Raw genomic sequence first — 15,897 nt, 5'->3', positions numbered from 1 at the left:
TGACTTACAAAGTTAAACTTACAAGGGGGTTTAGAATGATATTGTATGAATTGCTGGTGATCTTTTATGGCTCAACGTTGTAGTGAAGCAATTCCCTACATCACTAAATATTCTTTGAAAACATGGCTTTTAGTGGTTTAACAATATCCTCACATATACCTATACCATAACTTTTTGACTATTTTTTATAGTCAGAGTATTTCCATTTTATGGTGATATCAGTAATAGAGAAAAGAGTACTTGAATAAACATATCTTTGTGAACATCAGATTGTTTCCTTAAATTCTGAAACATAAAATTGTTATGTGAAAGGATGTATACGTCTTATGTCTTTTTGATACATGTTGCCAAATTGGCTTCCAGAAAGATTCCCCAATATACACTTCCACCAGCAATGATGGCTCCTAGAGTTTATTTTCAACCCTGATGGTAAAGACTCAGTCACTACCATTGAGCTATTTCTACCTGATCCCTCTCACTCTCCAAAGAATGTGTCTGTTTACAAACACTGAACTACTACGGATGTCTCAACCTTCCAAATCTCAGTTCTCTCTTTTACGAAATTATTGGAAGTCATTGCAAGTTGAGAAAGCAATCATCTCCCTAACTGTATTCTAGAAATGTGACTATTATAGTTTTACTTTAATTAAGTGACTCATCTGTAAAGAAAAAAGACATATTGGTAGGCATCTAAAATACCACCCCCACCTCTAGCTTCTAAAATGGGAAAGGTAAGATCTAGAGGAAGGACCAAATTATTAATCTCAAGAGTCAGAGGAAAGTTGAAGTTGCAACCCAAACCCTTTATTCTTGGTCCTATACTATTTCTGAGTCCAGCTATCAAAATATCATTAAAAAAAAAATACACCTCAACATGTGACACTTTTACAGATTAGGAACTTGGGCTCAAAGGAATTGAGCATCTTACTCTTGGTGATGTTACTGGTAAGTGGCAGAGTGGGATGCCAGCTAGTTTGACCTGACTTGGCTAGTTGGTATGGGAATCTAGTGAGATCTCTGATGATCCAGAAAGTCAACAGCTATGGTGGCTTTCCATAGAAATCCTCAGGGGTATGAGGGGGCGATGGGGGCTAGATAATGTTCTCTTTCGTATTTATATAGACTTAGTTAAATCTGCATGAATTAATTAGCAGAGTCCTTTGTAACAAAGTAATTTATCTGTGCATACAATGGTGCTATTGTTCTAGTAGACACAATCTACAACTGCATTGTATTCCAGGGTGGCCGCCTGCCACGTGTGGTTACTGAGCACTGGAAATGCGGCTGGTTCAAATTGAGATGTGCTTGATGTAACTGTAAACAACAAACTGAATTTTGAGGATCTGGTATGAAAATAGGAATGTAAAATATCTCATGAATAATTTTTTAAAGTATTTGTTTGTTTTTTTTGATTTATTTTGAGAGACAGAGAGAACATAAGCAGGGGAGGGGCAGAGAAAGAGGAAGAATCTCAGGCAGGATCCTCGCTATCAGCACAGAGCCCAAGGCAGGGCTCCAACTCACAAACTATGAGATCATGACCTGAGCTAAAATCAAGAGTCGGCTGCTTCACTGAACCACCCAGGTGTCCCATGAATAATTTTCTACATTGATTGCATGATTGGTTTACATAAAATATATTATTAAAATTAATTTTACCTGTTGCTTTCTTTACTCCATCTACTAGAAATTTTAAAATGTCTATATGGCTCATGTTATATTTCTCTGGGACAGCCCTGGTATATACTACTTGCTAATTCTGTGATCAAGCCATCTTGATTATCAATGAAGAAGGATCTAATGGACGATGTTTTGATTTTTGATCATCCAAACTAGAGATAACACCTAGAATCCTAGATTGTTACTTCTGGAAGGAATCCTTGGCAGAGAATTCTAATTGTTCTGCAATATCCATTCTCCTCTTCTCTCAAAGTGAGGAAACCCCAGTTTTTAGCTGGCTTTGTAGCAGCTAAGAATAAAAACTATGATCCCCAGTCAACTTTGCAGCTAGATGAGACCATATGACAAAATTCTAGCCAATGGGATGAGAGTTGAAATGGTGTGTACAGCTTCCAGGTTGCATATTTAATCTTTAGGGGTGGTATGTTCTTGGCTTTTTATAATTTCCTGCTTTCTGGAAAAAGTCTCCTGGGTCTTTGAGGATTTCTTAAAGACATTTTGCAGCATACATGGAATGCATACTCTAAATCAGTGACTATGTCTTCAAAGGAAGAATATATGGATTGGCAACCAAGGGTCTTAAGACTTCTCCATGAGGAAAAAGGGCATTTTCATCCTATTTAAATCACTGTTTCATACAACTAATTTAGTCCTAATTAATACAGATGCTTAAGACCATTTTTCTTTAGCATTTCTATATCACAGGACAATTATATATTAGAGAGGGCTAGAGGATCCACATTCACACAGCAACTTAGCATGAGAGCTGGTTCTTGAACCCAGGGCTTCTGTTTACCCTTCCATGCCATGCACTGTACTCAGCTAGATCATCCAATTACAGTCTGTAAAAATACATTCCAGAAGATACAGGACATAAGTGAACTGTTTGCATTGGATCCAAGAGATAAGAATCTCCATTTGCTCATATAATAGCTATTTTAAACTACTTCCTTAAAAGCTCAATGATTTGTGTAAAGTACCAGCAATGTAATAGCAGCTTACTTGAGCATAAGACAGACAGACATAAAATATACTTATCAATGGCATCTCGCTGGAGGCACCAAAATAATGAAATGCAATCTTGATGTTACTTGCTTCCTCCCTGCTCTCTAAAATCCAGATGAAGTCAGCTGAAACAATTAATTCCATGCTCCACAGAAAAGCAAGGACTGTAAAATTTCTGTAGATTTCCTGGGGAAGGGGGCTGGGTGAGGGGGGGTGTATTCTGATGTCTCCAAATGTGGGTTCCTGATTCTGCAAGTGCTGTTTATTACACATTGCTACAACCCAGACAAGAAATCCAACTTTTCTTCAACTTCTACGCGCACACACACATGCCCACACAGCATCTTGCATAGAGCTGATAAGTACAATACACTTACCTGAAGATTTACCTAGGAGATAGGAAAAGGGTTACATATCAACAACTTCAAATCGAGTATTTGACATGTCCCTTGTGAAACATTCTTATGTCCGCCCTGCCCCCAAACATCCTGTGGGATGCTTTTCCCAAGATCAACAACCAGCCAGATCATCCATGTGTCATAGATCAAGGGGGCATGAGTTGGAGAACAGAGCACTGGTTCATGGCAGCCCCGGGCTGCCCCCTCAGCCAGCCAGCTTCAACAATGGCACCCTACACAACTTGCACCCAGTTGCTCTGGCTTTACCCCTGTAGTCCTCAGCCACAGACCATCTCTCTAGTCCCTTCTCCCCACTCCTTTACATACCTGACCTCTCCTCTTCCTCACTGATAAAGAGGTAGAGACATCTCTCTAAAATCCTCTTATATCCCAAGTCTGGACAGTTTAGCCATGGTCTTTCTTTTCCTTGAGCTCCTGCCAAGCCCTTTGGATGTGGTCTGCCCCCATGAAGAGAAGCCTGATCTTAGGTGAGGCAGCTTTTCCCTTCTTTCCAATGGCAGGAGATGGCTGATTCCTAGAAGGTTTCTTCATTTCTGAGGAAATAGTCCTTCAGTCCTGAAAGGAGATCTGGGTGGCAGGCATAGCATGGCATTCATAGATTCTACTTCTTGTGCTATTTGGATCCACTTCTTCTTGTAAATTCTGAGAACATTCCTTCAGGATTCTAAAAAGCTTATGGGAAAACCATAGCCCCTACCACACTACAGATTGTCTCAGGGCTTTAAGTGATATCCATCATTCCCTGCTCTGCTACGCATGCTAGCTTTCCCTTGCCCTCAGCTACAACCTCTGCTACTCTTGGTGGCCTACACAATGGCATGATATACTCATTCTGGAAGGGTCTGAGGTCATGGCCACCATGCCCTCGATACTGTGACTGCTGCATTTGTCCACTTACTATCAGGATGGGACAAAGGAACACCAAGGGAATGCCAAAGTGGGTCACCTGAAGACCAAACCTTCTTTCTTACCCCCCACTGAGTAATTCCTCCTCCTATGATGAGAAATAATCACCCCTATCAGGATGGTGACTCCTCTTCTTGCCTGATAATCTCTTGGGACAAGATGCCCAAAGCACCTCAGAAACAGTTGAAAGAAATTTCAATGGATCTCTCCCTGTGTTCCCTTGAAAGTATTCTCCTTTGAAAACCAACACCTCTGAACACTCAGAATTCAGATTTGCCATGTTTGCATAAATTCTCCAAGTGAGGATTACCCCCATGGCTACTCCTCGGGTCACCAATCCATATATTCTATCTCTGAAGACATGGTAACATACAAAGATAACAGATGTAGGGTACGCATTTGGTATGATTTTGCTTTCATTCACTGAGGAATTTTACGGAAATTTCATGAACTTTGCAAATAAAAATATATTTTATATTTACCATTTATAGAGCTTTTCATTCCTTTCTGCATGTCCAGATTTCCATTAGTTACCATTTTCCTTAATTCTGAAGAGTTTATTTTTTTTCACATATAATCCAAGCTTACTAGCCACAGCCTCTCTCAGTTGTTTTCTCAAAACAAAACAAAAACAAAAACAAAAACAAAAACAAAAACCCTTTATTTTGCCTTCAGTTCTGAAGGACATTCTTGTCACATACAGAAGTATAGGTTTACTTTCTTTTTTCTTCCAGCACTTTCCATTCTTCTGGCATGCACAGTTGCTGATAAGAAAGTGGATTTATATATTTGTTCTCCTATATAGATTTTTTGGGCTGTTTTTAAGATTTTTCTCTTCATCACTTATTTTTAGAAAGAAAATGTTAAATGCTTATTTTTGAGAGAGAGAGAAACAGAGCATGAGCTAGGGAGGGGCAGAGAGAGAGTCAGAATCCCAAACAGGCTCCAGGCTCTGAGCTGTCAGCACAGAGACTGATGTGGGGCTCGAACCCATGAACTGCGGGATCATGACCTGAGCCAAAGTCGGACACTCAACTCACTAAGCCACCCAGGTGCCCCAGAAATTTAATTAATATACTTCTTTGTGTGATTTTGTGTTTTTCCAGCTTAAGATGTGTTGACCATCTTGGATTTATATTTTTTATCTAATTTATAAAATTCCTAGTCATTATTTTTCTAACACTTATCAATAGGTAGAAATTTAATATATGACTATTATGTTTTTTAAACCAATGACAAAAGTTATATCCTATGAAATAAATGGCTTGGAACAACTGGTTATCTTTTTTTTTTCCTCAACCTTACTCCACTCACAGCAAATGAGTTGCTTTCATATTAGAAACATAAAATTTTTCAGTGAAAGTAAAAGGATCAGTTTAGAAACCTAGTGTAAAATGTTCAAGTTAATGCCCTAACAAAACTTGTATGTATTTATACAAAAATTACTGGCCCTGCTAAAAATTAACTATTGGCCAACTGGGTAGGCATTCCCTGGCCATCCCCCAAATCAGATATGCTGTTTATAATTGTGGAGTTTATGGCAACCATGCTCAAAATACTTTATCAGTTGCTCTGTGAAAGAAAAATTATGAAGATCATATGCTATTCTAACATTCCCTTTTATTTGGTTCAGCTAGTCAACAAATAGTAAACCAAAACCAGTAATTTTTAAGACAAAATAGAAATATATTTCTGTTCCATGCTTATGTTAACATAGCAGTTCAAAGGGGCACCTGGGTGGCTCAGTAGGTTAAGCGTCCAACTTCAGCTTAGGTCATGATTTCATGGTTCATGTCGGGCTTTGTGCTGACAGCTCAGAGCCTGGAGCCTGCTTCAGATTCTGTGTCTCCTTCTCTCTGTGCCTCTCCCCAACTCATGGTCTGTCCTGTTCTCTCTCAAAAATAAATAAACATTAATAAAATAATTATAAAATAAAATAAGATAAGATAAAATAAAGATAAGATAAAATAAAATTAAATAAAATAAAATAAAATAAAATAAAACATAGAAGTTCAAGGCTTGAATATCATCAGATACCCGGACTCCATCCTTTTTACTGCTCTGCAATTCTCAACATGTAGCACCCAGCTTGGGATCCAAGAGCCAAATATTTTTTTTTTCCATATATCTATTTTATCTTGGTCAGCCAGAAGGACATGCGAAGGAGAAAATCATGTCCCTCTCTTTAGGAATATTTCCTGAAAAAAATGCCAACACTAATTCCATGTGTGTTCCATTGGTAAGAATTTAATAACATGGCCATGTCCAACTTACAAGGAAGTCTGGGGAATGAGTTTTGTCCTGGACTACTGCTTCCAGTAACTTTTACATACCACATTACTAAGGGAGATTAAGAGACAAGTAGCCTTTGTGCCTTTCATTCTGGCCTTCGACAAAATAGTTTGGCCACCTATATATAGAGCACTAGTGACAGACTCTAAGATGTAGGATGAACAAACATACCACCCTAGGCACGTCCCTCCTACATGAATCATACAGTCAAGTAAATATATACAAGCTAAGAGCATGTATCTATCTTCTATGCCCTTCCTACAGCCTTTTTCCAACCACTTCTGTGTGTAATGCTATTCTGTCGGTTTAATTCCTACAAATCACTAATATCACCATTAAGCTCCACAAGAACTAAGCATCACATTGGGCAGTACAAGAGATCCTTTCTAATTAAAGAAAACTTCAGAGACTGTTAATGTTTTGTGGTTAAGAAAACTGAGGTCCAGAGAGAAAGGGACTTACCTAAGGTCCCTCCTCCAATCTCTTTGTTGGCAAGGACTCAGATGGCTATCTGAGCATCTGTCAGGACTCTGAAATTCAAGAAGTAAAAGCTGAGCTTCCCTCAGGATTCCCCTGCCATGTATTAGTCATAGGGAAAAACCCCTGTGGACAGCCACCAACTAACTAATGCTGCTGCTATAAAAGTGTAACTTGCTATACACTTGAAGTTCTTACTCTTAAATGCGAACCAATCCCACCTACACTGCTGAAGGACCTTTTGAACCAGCCTCTGTGCCTGGAAAGAAATCATGCTTGACAGAAGGAGATCGTACGGGATCTAACTCCCTGCACCAACACTTACTAGCTGTGTGTCCTTGAGAACATTGCTTGACTTTACTGAGGTACAAATTGTTATCTCTAAGTTGTGGATGATGATCTCTAAGCTGGAGTACTAAAAGGATCCAGTGAAATACATTAGATGATACCTGTATATCAAGCACCACACCTAGTACTTACCAAATGTTATTTTCATTCATTTACATGCATGTATCACTGCTTCCAGGGAGAACTTCCTCTACCAAAATTATTTTGGCTAATTTAACCACTTCAAATCCTTCAGTGGCTCCCAGTCACTTGCAGAAGAAAGTGAAAACCACTAGGCATGATTTTCAAGCTCCTCTCCTTTAAAAAAAAAAAAGAAAGAAAGCTTTGGAAAATCAAAGATGGAACTAACTAAAGTGGACATAAGTCCACTGACTCCTGTCTGAATAATGTCTGAACAAATAACTATAATACATTGTTATTTACAAAGAGTTATTGAAGAAATAGTTATAGTGAAGTATAGGAAGTACTACAAGAGAGATTTATATAGAGCACAGCAGTAGAAGGAGGCCCATTTATCATACTGATGCTTATGTCTTTTCAGCTATTCTCTCCAGGGAGTGAAATATATCCTAAGAGATTAAAGGGAATCATCTCTGGGTGGTAGAGTTGTGGGTGTTTTTTAATAATTTGTTATCAGTTTGAATATTTTCCAATTTTTCAACAGCAAAACATTTTTCACCTGTGTACTAAAGGTAAAATGGAAATGATAGTCATATGTTGTGCCTCGCTAAAAATTAGGCAGGTGAAGGAAGTGATAAAGGGAAAGTTTGTGAGTGAAGTCAAACAGTAGGAGACTTAACAACGAGATGACCCCAATGGCCCTTGGGATCATAAACAAGTATATGTCACACAGAGGATCACCAGGAGTATATTTTGTCTCAAGTCTCAAGATCATTTTTTTCGTTCCTGAGACTCTATGGCTGTCTCTTGAGGCAAGACTTGCAGTTGAAGGGCATCCCCCAGTTCTGAGATAAGCAGCTAACAAGAGATTAATATCTAAAATAAATTAGAAAATCATGCAAATCAACAAGAAACAGACAGCTGCCCCAATAGAAATATGGCAACAGGATGTGAACAATTTCAGAAGGGGAAGCCTCAAAAGCTAACAAATTGATGAAGAGGTATTCAAAAGCATCAGCATTTAGGGATGCCTGGGTGGCTCAGTAGGTTGAACGCCAACCTCAGCTCAGCTCATGATCCTGTGGTCCGTGAATTCGAGCGCTGCATTGGGCTCTGTGTTGATGGCTCAGAGCCTGGAGCCTGCTTCACATTCTCTGTCTCCCTCTCTCTCTGCCCCTCCCCCACTTGTGCTCGGTTTCTCTCTCTCTTTCACAAATACATAAATACTTTTAAAAACTTATAAAAACAAAATAAACAAAAACAAAATCATCAGCATTTAAAGAAATGCAAAAGACATTTTGGACCCAGGAAAAATTATACATGTTTTACACTAGCAAAAACTATAAAATTGTGTTTTAAAAACTTTGTCAGCAAAGATGTGGAGAAATTGGAATCCTATCAATGTTCACTGTTGGTGGTAATATAAGATGGTGTGATCACTATGGAAAACAGTAGGGAAGTTCCTCAAAATACTGAAAAGAGAAATACGTGTAATCCAGTAATCCCACTTCTGGTTATATATCCAAAAGAATTGAAATCAGGATCTTGAAGAGATATGTATCTGCATTCCTACGTTCAATGCAGCATTACTCACAATATCTAAGAGACATAAACAACCTAAATGTCCACTTATGGATAAATGGATTAAAAAATTATGGTGTAGGGGCGCCTGGGTGGCGCAGTCGGTTAAGCGTCCGACTTCAGCCAGGTCACGATCTCGTGGTCCGTGAGTTCGAGCCCCGCGTCGGGCTCTGGGCTGATGGCTCAGAGCCTGGAGCCTGTTTCCGATTCTGTGTCTCCCTCTCTCTCTGCCCCTCCCCCGTTCATGCTCTGTCTCTCTCTGTCCCAAAAATAAATAAACGTTGAAAAAAAAATTAAAAAAAAAATTATGGTGTAAAAACAGGGAGGGGGACAAAACAGAAGAGACTCATAAATATGGAGAACAAACTGAGGGTTACGAGAGGGCTTGTGGGAGGGGGGGTGGGATAAATGGGTAAGGGGCACTAAGGAATCTACTCCTGAAATCATTGTTGCACTATATGCTAACTAATTTGGATGTTAAATTTAAAAAAATAAAAAATAAATAAAAATATGGGGTGTGTGTGTGTGGAGTGGGGGGTGTATACACACACAATGGAATATTATTCAGCCCTAAAGAGAAAGAAATCCTGCTATATGCAACAATACAGATTAACTTGGAGGACATTATGCTAAGTGAAATAAACCAGTCACAGAAAGATAAATACTCCATAATTCTACATACATGAAGTATCTAAAATAGTCAAACTCATAGAAGCAGAGAATAGAATGATGGTTGCCAGAGTTGGGAGAAAAGGAAATGGGGATAAAATTTCAGTTATGCAAGATGAGTAAGTCCTAGAGATCTATAAAACACAGTGTCTATGGTTAATAATACTGTATTGTGCATTTGGAAAATCTGTTAAGAGGATATATCTCATTTCATTGTAAATGTTCTTATAAAATAATAATAATTAATAATAATAATAGCCTAAAGAGGCACAAGAAAACTTTTGGAGAAAGAACGAAAGAAAAAAAAGAAAGAAAAACAGGAAAGAAGGAAGGAAGGAAGAAGGAAGGAAGAAAAACTGGATTAGCAGGGATGTGAAAATACTGCTGTCATCATGTCCCAGTGATGAGACATCATGGAGGGCAAAGTATCAATACTTAGTCCCATTACATATACACATATCCAGCAATCTCTCTACAGGGTATAAAGCACAAGAAATTCTCACAGAGTTTCATCAGAGGACATGCCTGGAGATGTTTATTACTGTTTTTCTTTTTTGGAGCAAGTAAGAGGAAGGGATGGAAAATAATTTTGATGTCCTTCCCTGGGACAATGGGTAGATAAAAGTAGGGATATATACCATAAAACACCACAAAGTATCAGGCAGGAGTTCAAAAGAATGGCTTAGATTATTGTCATAGCAACATAGCTAGATCTTAAAAACATTGCCCTTAACTAACTGGAATTAAAATTTTTAAAATAAATAAAGTAAAATAAAATAAAATAAAATAAAATAAAATAAAATAAAAACATTGCCCTTGATGGGAAAAAAAAAAAAAGGAAAACCAGAATGGATATGTTTATGGAGATGCAAACTATGTGCGTATATTCTGAGAGAACTCATACAAAAAAAGAGAGGGTCATAAACTTAATAGCATTTCTTTGGTCTACCTCCTCCCACACTCCCTTCATGTCTGTACTTTCCATGCCAACAATACTGAACTGCTTGTAGTTCCGCCAAGTCAGCATGCTATTTCACTACTGTCTGCCTTTGTACATGCTGCTCCAATCCTCAACCTTCCCCTCTAGTATGGGGGATGGGCACACTGAATCGTACTCACCATTGAATCATTAGAACCTATAGCTTGCTACGTGGCACAGGTGTTAACTGCTCAATAAATAGTGCTAGCTTAAACTCATTTTGGACACCCTCATCAGGCCTCCCCTGCATCACAAACCCCCTCCATCCTTTCCCCATCTTTTTGTGTAATAGCTACTGAGTACTGAGTCCCTTCTAAATCCCAACACAATACTGCTATCTGGAAGGCACACACTTGAAGGTCAAGAATCTAGGAGTTCAGTATGGAAAGAGGACTGGAGATATAAAAGTTCCATATGTTGACTGTCATTTCATGCCCCACCCATTTTCTATAAGGTACCCCTTCTTCCAACTGGTACACGCTAGACCAAAGAGTCCCCTGACTTGCTTCCTTCATGAGTAAATCTCCTGCTATGGGCCAGGAACATATGTCAGCTGAGGTGTTTGGTGGGGATGATGTAAGGTCCCTTCGTTTTCACAGAATTTCAACCTGTTTGCCTATTTTAAGGCTCACATTTACCCTGTTTGGAAGTTCCAGAATCCAGAATCTTTCTGGGGCTCTACAGTGTAAATCTCTTTGCTCTTTCTCTTCTGCTTTGCCAGCTCACAAATCAGACTTGTTGAGTCTGCTAAAGTCAGCAGGACTAGTTGTCCATCTGCTTTCCAGCCTCCAATGTTCTTACCATTCCTTCTTCCCTTCTTTTTGTCTTTGAGAGTTTATGTCATACATTATGCTAAAATCTCAGTCACTGTCATTTTATTGGTGTTTCAGGAGAGAACAGGGATAAATGAGTATGTTCAATCTATCATCATTAATGAAAACTGCCCATTTTCACATAGTTTAAATCATTAAAAAAAAAAAGCCTACTTCGTCTGAGACAAAATGGGAAACTTAGTAAGATTCACCTTCCATTCTTGTTTCCACACAACAGATCTTAAGATGTTAGAGAAAACCTTGATTTTCCCCTTTTGATTCCTCTTTTCTCCTAGGTAAAGACAAGACCCCCCCCCCCACTCTAGTATTCATTAAAGTATTTTATATGTGAGCAATGGAAACTATATCCAGCAAAAATACGCAAAAAGAAGTTAAGGGCATATGGGTGCATTGGAAGAAATAATACAGAGATAACCCAGTTGTGTATGCCTAGATGGGTGGTTTTCAACGTGTACTTCCAGGCCTGCATCATCAGTATGCCTTGGCACTTTCTGAAATGCAAATTCTCAAGCTCCACCCCAGACCTACTGGATCAAAAACTCTGGGGATGGGTTCCAGCAATTCCTGTTTTAATAAGGAGATTCTGATGCACACTCAAGTTTGGGAACAACTGTCCTAGAATCAGCTATGGCCAAGGACATAGGGAGATAAAGAACAAATCTGGCCACTGGGATGCAGTCATTTATAGTATCTGAGAAAGAATGATTATAAACTGGAGGCCCTGTCAATTGATACCAATTATACTCCAAACTCCCAAGAATTAATAGTACTCCTATGGAAGAGATAGCTAACCTCAAGTCAGTCTATATTAAAAATGACTGCCCTCCATTCACATTTTTGTCTCATGGTTTTACTTGCTCTCGCCATATCCTGTGCATGAGCATCTACTCTAAGAGAGCTGACCCAGATATTTGCCATCCTGTCCATTGGGTGCTACTCATAATTACAGACTGGAAAACAGCTTTGTGCTGAAGGTGTGGCTGATAGCCTCCAAAGAGCTTTGCTGTCAGGAGCTGAAGCTTAGGTTTTTCACCAAGAGCTAATCTACAACAAAGACAGTGAATCTCCCACCTTTGGTTTGATTTCATTCCAGCCATAAAAATGGAGGGGGATGGATTCCAAAGGAGAAGCTTGACATTGATATCTGAGTTATCATGATTCAGACAAGTTTCTGAGACATTTCAAGAGGCTGTTTGAAAAGTCATACATAAAATATAATCTGTTTTTTTTTCACAGGGTCATTACTCCTCACCCTTAACTCAACTTGTTCAGATTGCCACTAAGAGTCTACTATACCAAAGATCCAAATACTGAAATGAAAACAATGGTTTCACTAGTGTGCCCAGCAGTGTACAAAGCCTTTACATATATTATGCCAATTCACTTAAAATTTACAACTTTCCTGAGTTTTAGCCTCCTTGTAAATGGAAAGAGGCTAGGGCTCAGGACAGATGAAGAGTTGACCAATGCCCCACGGCTAGTAAATCAGTATAAACCTATTTCTATGCTGCAATATCTATGATCTTAACCACCTGTCGCACTGTCTCCATGACCACAGAGAGCTATGTTTCAAATAAACCAGCTCCCGGTTCAGACAGTACTGGGTCACTCCAAAAGCTATCCTGAACTTTGGGGGGCCCAAAACACACTCCTAATCTGCCAGCCAACAATCTTGTCTGCCCGACACATAAGTGCATGTCCTTTGAGACCCCATATAGGGTCACCTCCTCTGTGAAGTCTTTCCCACCACACCCCAAATCTGAACCAGTCACTTATTTCATTCTACTGTTACTTATTCGCCTATCTGCCATCTCATGAAACTGTGAGCTCTTAGAAGGCAGGACTGACTTGATGGATTGTTTTGTTAGCACCTAGGACAGGGCTAAACACATAGTGTATAGTTAGTGGTTGGTTGTTGATTCAAAAAATAAAGAATGAGGGATGCCTTGGTGGCTCCCTCAGTTAATCGTCTGACTCTTGATTTCAGCTCAGGTCATGATCTCATGGTTCATGAGTTCCCACCCCACATCAGACTCCATGCTGACAGCAAGGAGCCTGCTTGGGATTCTCTCTCTCTCCTCTCCCTCTGCCCCTCCTCCACCCCCTCTTTAAAAATAAATTTTAAAAAACTTAAAAAACAAAAAAAAGAATGAATGGAGAGATGGATGTGTGGTGGGTGGGTTTCAAAGGAAAGTGATAGTGGCAAATATAGGACTTCAGTATCCTGTTAATTAGGACAAAACCAAAGCTATTTATCTGCAAGCACTGGTGCCTAAGCCCACTGAATCTGGCCCTTGCTTTGTCTTGTCTCTACCAATTTTACATGTTTTCTATCTCCCTCTTCTTTCTTCTCTCTCCATTTCTCTCTCCCTCTTCCCTTTAAATGCCTATAATACAGAATGGAAAACATACATGTAATATTTTCATTTGTTGCAATATATGATTCAGATATAAATAATATTTCCCGTTCTTAATTTCAAAATCCAGTGGATGGAACACTTTTGTAATATCTAAAAATAAGATCCAAAACACAAACACCCACATATCTCTCCCTTGAATTAAAAACATACACTAAGTTGATTTTCTTTCTTTTGTTCTTTCTTTCTTTCTTTCTTTTCTTTTCTTTTTCTTTTTTTTTTTTTTTTTTTTTGGTGAGTCAGTGACTATCAATAGGAAAAAAATTATCCAACTCGGTTCAATGGTAGGAATTGACACAATTTTAGTACCTAGTAATTACCAGCAATATGTTAATCCTATACATATATGATAATTAATCATAGATACAATATATAAATAAATTATATGTTTGTATGTATAATGCATTATGTAATCTATATAGGTGTATTCTTTTTAAAATTATTTTAGAGAGAGAAGAGTGCATGGGCTGGGGGGGAGAGGGGCAGAGGGAGAGGAAGAGAGATTCTCAAGTATGGAGCAAGGAACCCAACATCAGGGTTTGATCCTCTGACCCTGGGATCATGACCTGAGCCAAAATCAAGAGTCAGACACTCAACAGAATGAGCCACCCAGGCTCAGTTATATTCTTATATAATATGTATTCTCCATCTTCTTACTTCCACTTATATGGAGACAACTGAGGCTCAGAGGGGCCTCAATAACTGTCAAAATATTACCCAGTAAGGAAGAGGAGGAGGTGGGATTCAAACTCAAGACTCATGCTTTCTCACTGGATTAAAGATTTTTGTCCATGAAATCAAAGAGACTGTATTGGTAAAAGAAAGGAAGAGGAAATATCCCCAGCCAAAAACAAAAACCTAGGATTAAGGAACATTTTTTCAAGGAGAATACCACTCAGCCACGGTTTTGTAATAAAGGGTGTAGAACTTGCATGCTGACACTTCCTATGATTCAGCTCTGCCGTCTTACTCGGCTCTTTGTGAAATTAAACCACATTTTAGAAAAGGAAACAATATCAGACTGATAATAATTTCTGTTTAAAATCTGATCATTTAAAACAAAGGTGAAAGCCAATGGAATGACATAGATTTTTATCACCCCTTCTAGTCACAGAAACGTTGAGTGTGAAAAACACTTGAATTCCGAATTCCAGAAACAAAACTTTCTTTGCTGGCTCTGGAGGTTTCTCATACTGTTTCACAACCTACATGCCCACACCCCCACTCTCACGGCGTCTGCTTCCTCTTCCTCTCTCAGCCCATGCCACGAACCCGAAGGCATGCTACCAGCGGAGGCTATGTGGAGAGGAACCCAGGAGTCCTTCCCTGCATTGGCCATCCCTGAAAATCTCCAGAGGCCATTTTCTTGTGATTTTCCCAGGCTGCTCTGGGCTGAGCAAGAAAGGATGAAACCAGGCAGGATGTTAGCTCCACTTGGGTTCTGAGAATTGCTATTTGGCCATAGTTTTCTCTGATTTGAACCAAAACAGCAGGAAGGGTAGAAAGTGTAAGAAAAGAAAGTGCTCTTGGGGAAGCCATCAGAATGAAAGCAGGTGGGGTCTGCAGGAGACCTCAGCTCTGACCATGGCCAAGTTGGCTGAAGCTGCCAGGCCTCCCTCCTGCCCAGACCATGGGTCGTCTCCCAGTGTCTGTGTTCATCTCTCACACCCTGTCAGCTGCCGATTGTATTTTGAACCTTCCTTCTTGAGAAGTCATGTATCCCATTAAATGTGAGCTTGTCCAGGGCCAAAACTAAGCCTGTTCTCTTCTGCCTCTTGACAAAGTTTTAGAGTTAGTACAATCTGAGGCTGAAGATGAGCTATGGATTTAGATACAGATCTGACTTCAAATTCTGGGTCTATCTATCGCCATCTATGTGCCTTAGAGCAAGCAACAATAGTCCTTCATGGGGCTCCATCCTTTGACTTCTCTGTGAGAATGACTGCCTAATGTAGGTCTTCATTTTCTACTGGTATAGTCAACCACCTGCTAAACACATTCACCTGGGGTTTCCTTTGATGCTTCAAATATGAACAAAAGAAACCCTGTTATCTACTCCCCCCTCCCAATATCCGTTGTCCTGTTCTTTCTTTCTGCCCATGGACCCCCAGTCATGTTGAATCAGAACATAAATCCTGCTGGTTCTTCTCCCATAGCTCTACAACACACCT

At 39.3% G+C, this 15,897-nt stretch overlaps 1 long non-coding RNA gene across 1 annotated transcript in view; it reads right to left on the bottom strand.

Annotated features, from left to right (window-relative positions):
• Positions 1-6,636: 6,636 nt before the first annotated feature.
• Positions 6,637-15,897, bottom strand: part of LOC124526608 (uncharacterized) — a 28,896-nt gene continuing 19,635 nt past the window's right edge. The window contains exons 2-3 of the long non-coding RNA XR_006965702.1: positions 7,260-7,424; positions 6,637-6,832 (exon numbers count right to left, since the gene is read on the bottom strand). This is a non-coding gene — a long non-coding RNA (uncharacterized LOC124526608). The remainder of the gene's footprint in view (positions 6,833-7,259; positions 7,425-15,897) is intronic.

The sequence above is a fragment of the Lynx rufus genome, unplaced genomic scaffold, assembly GCF_022079265.1.
Source record: "Lynx rufus isolate CCGP_SWC_20201006 ecotype Redwood Valley unplaced genomic scaffold, mLynRuf1.p SCAF_10, whole genome shotgun sequence".
Lineage (NCBI taxonomy): Eukaryota > Metazoa > Chordata > Mammalia > Carnivora > Felidae > Lynx > Lynx rufus.
Note: the sequence above shows the minus strand (reverse complement) of the source record. Positions and strands in the feature narration are given on the sequence as shown.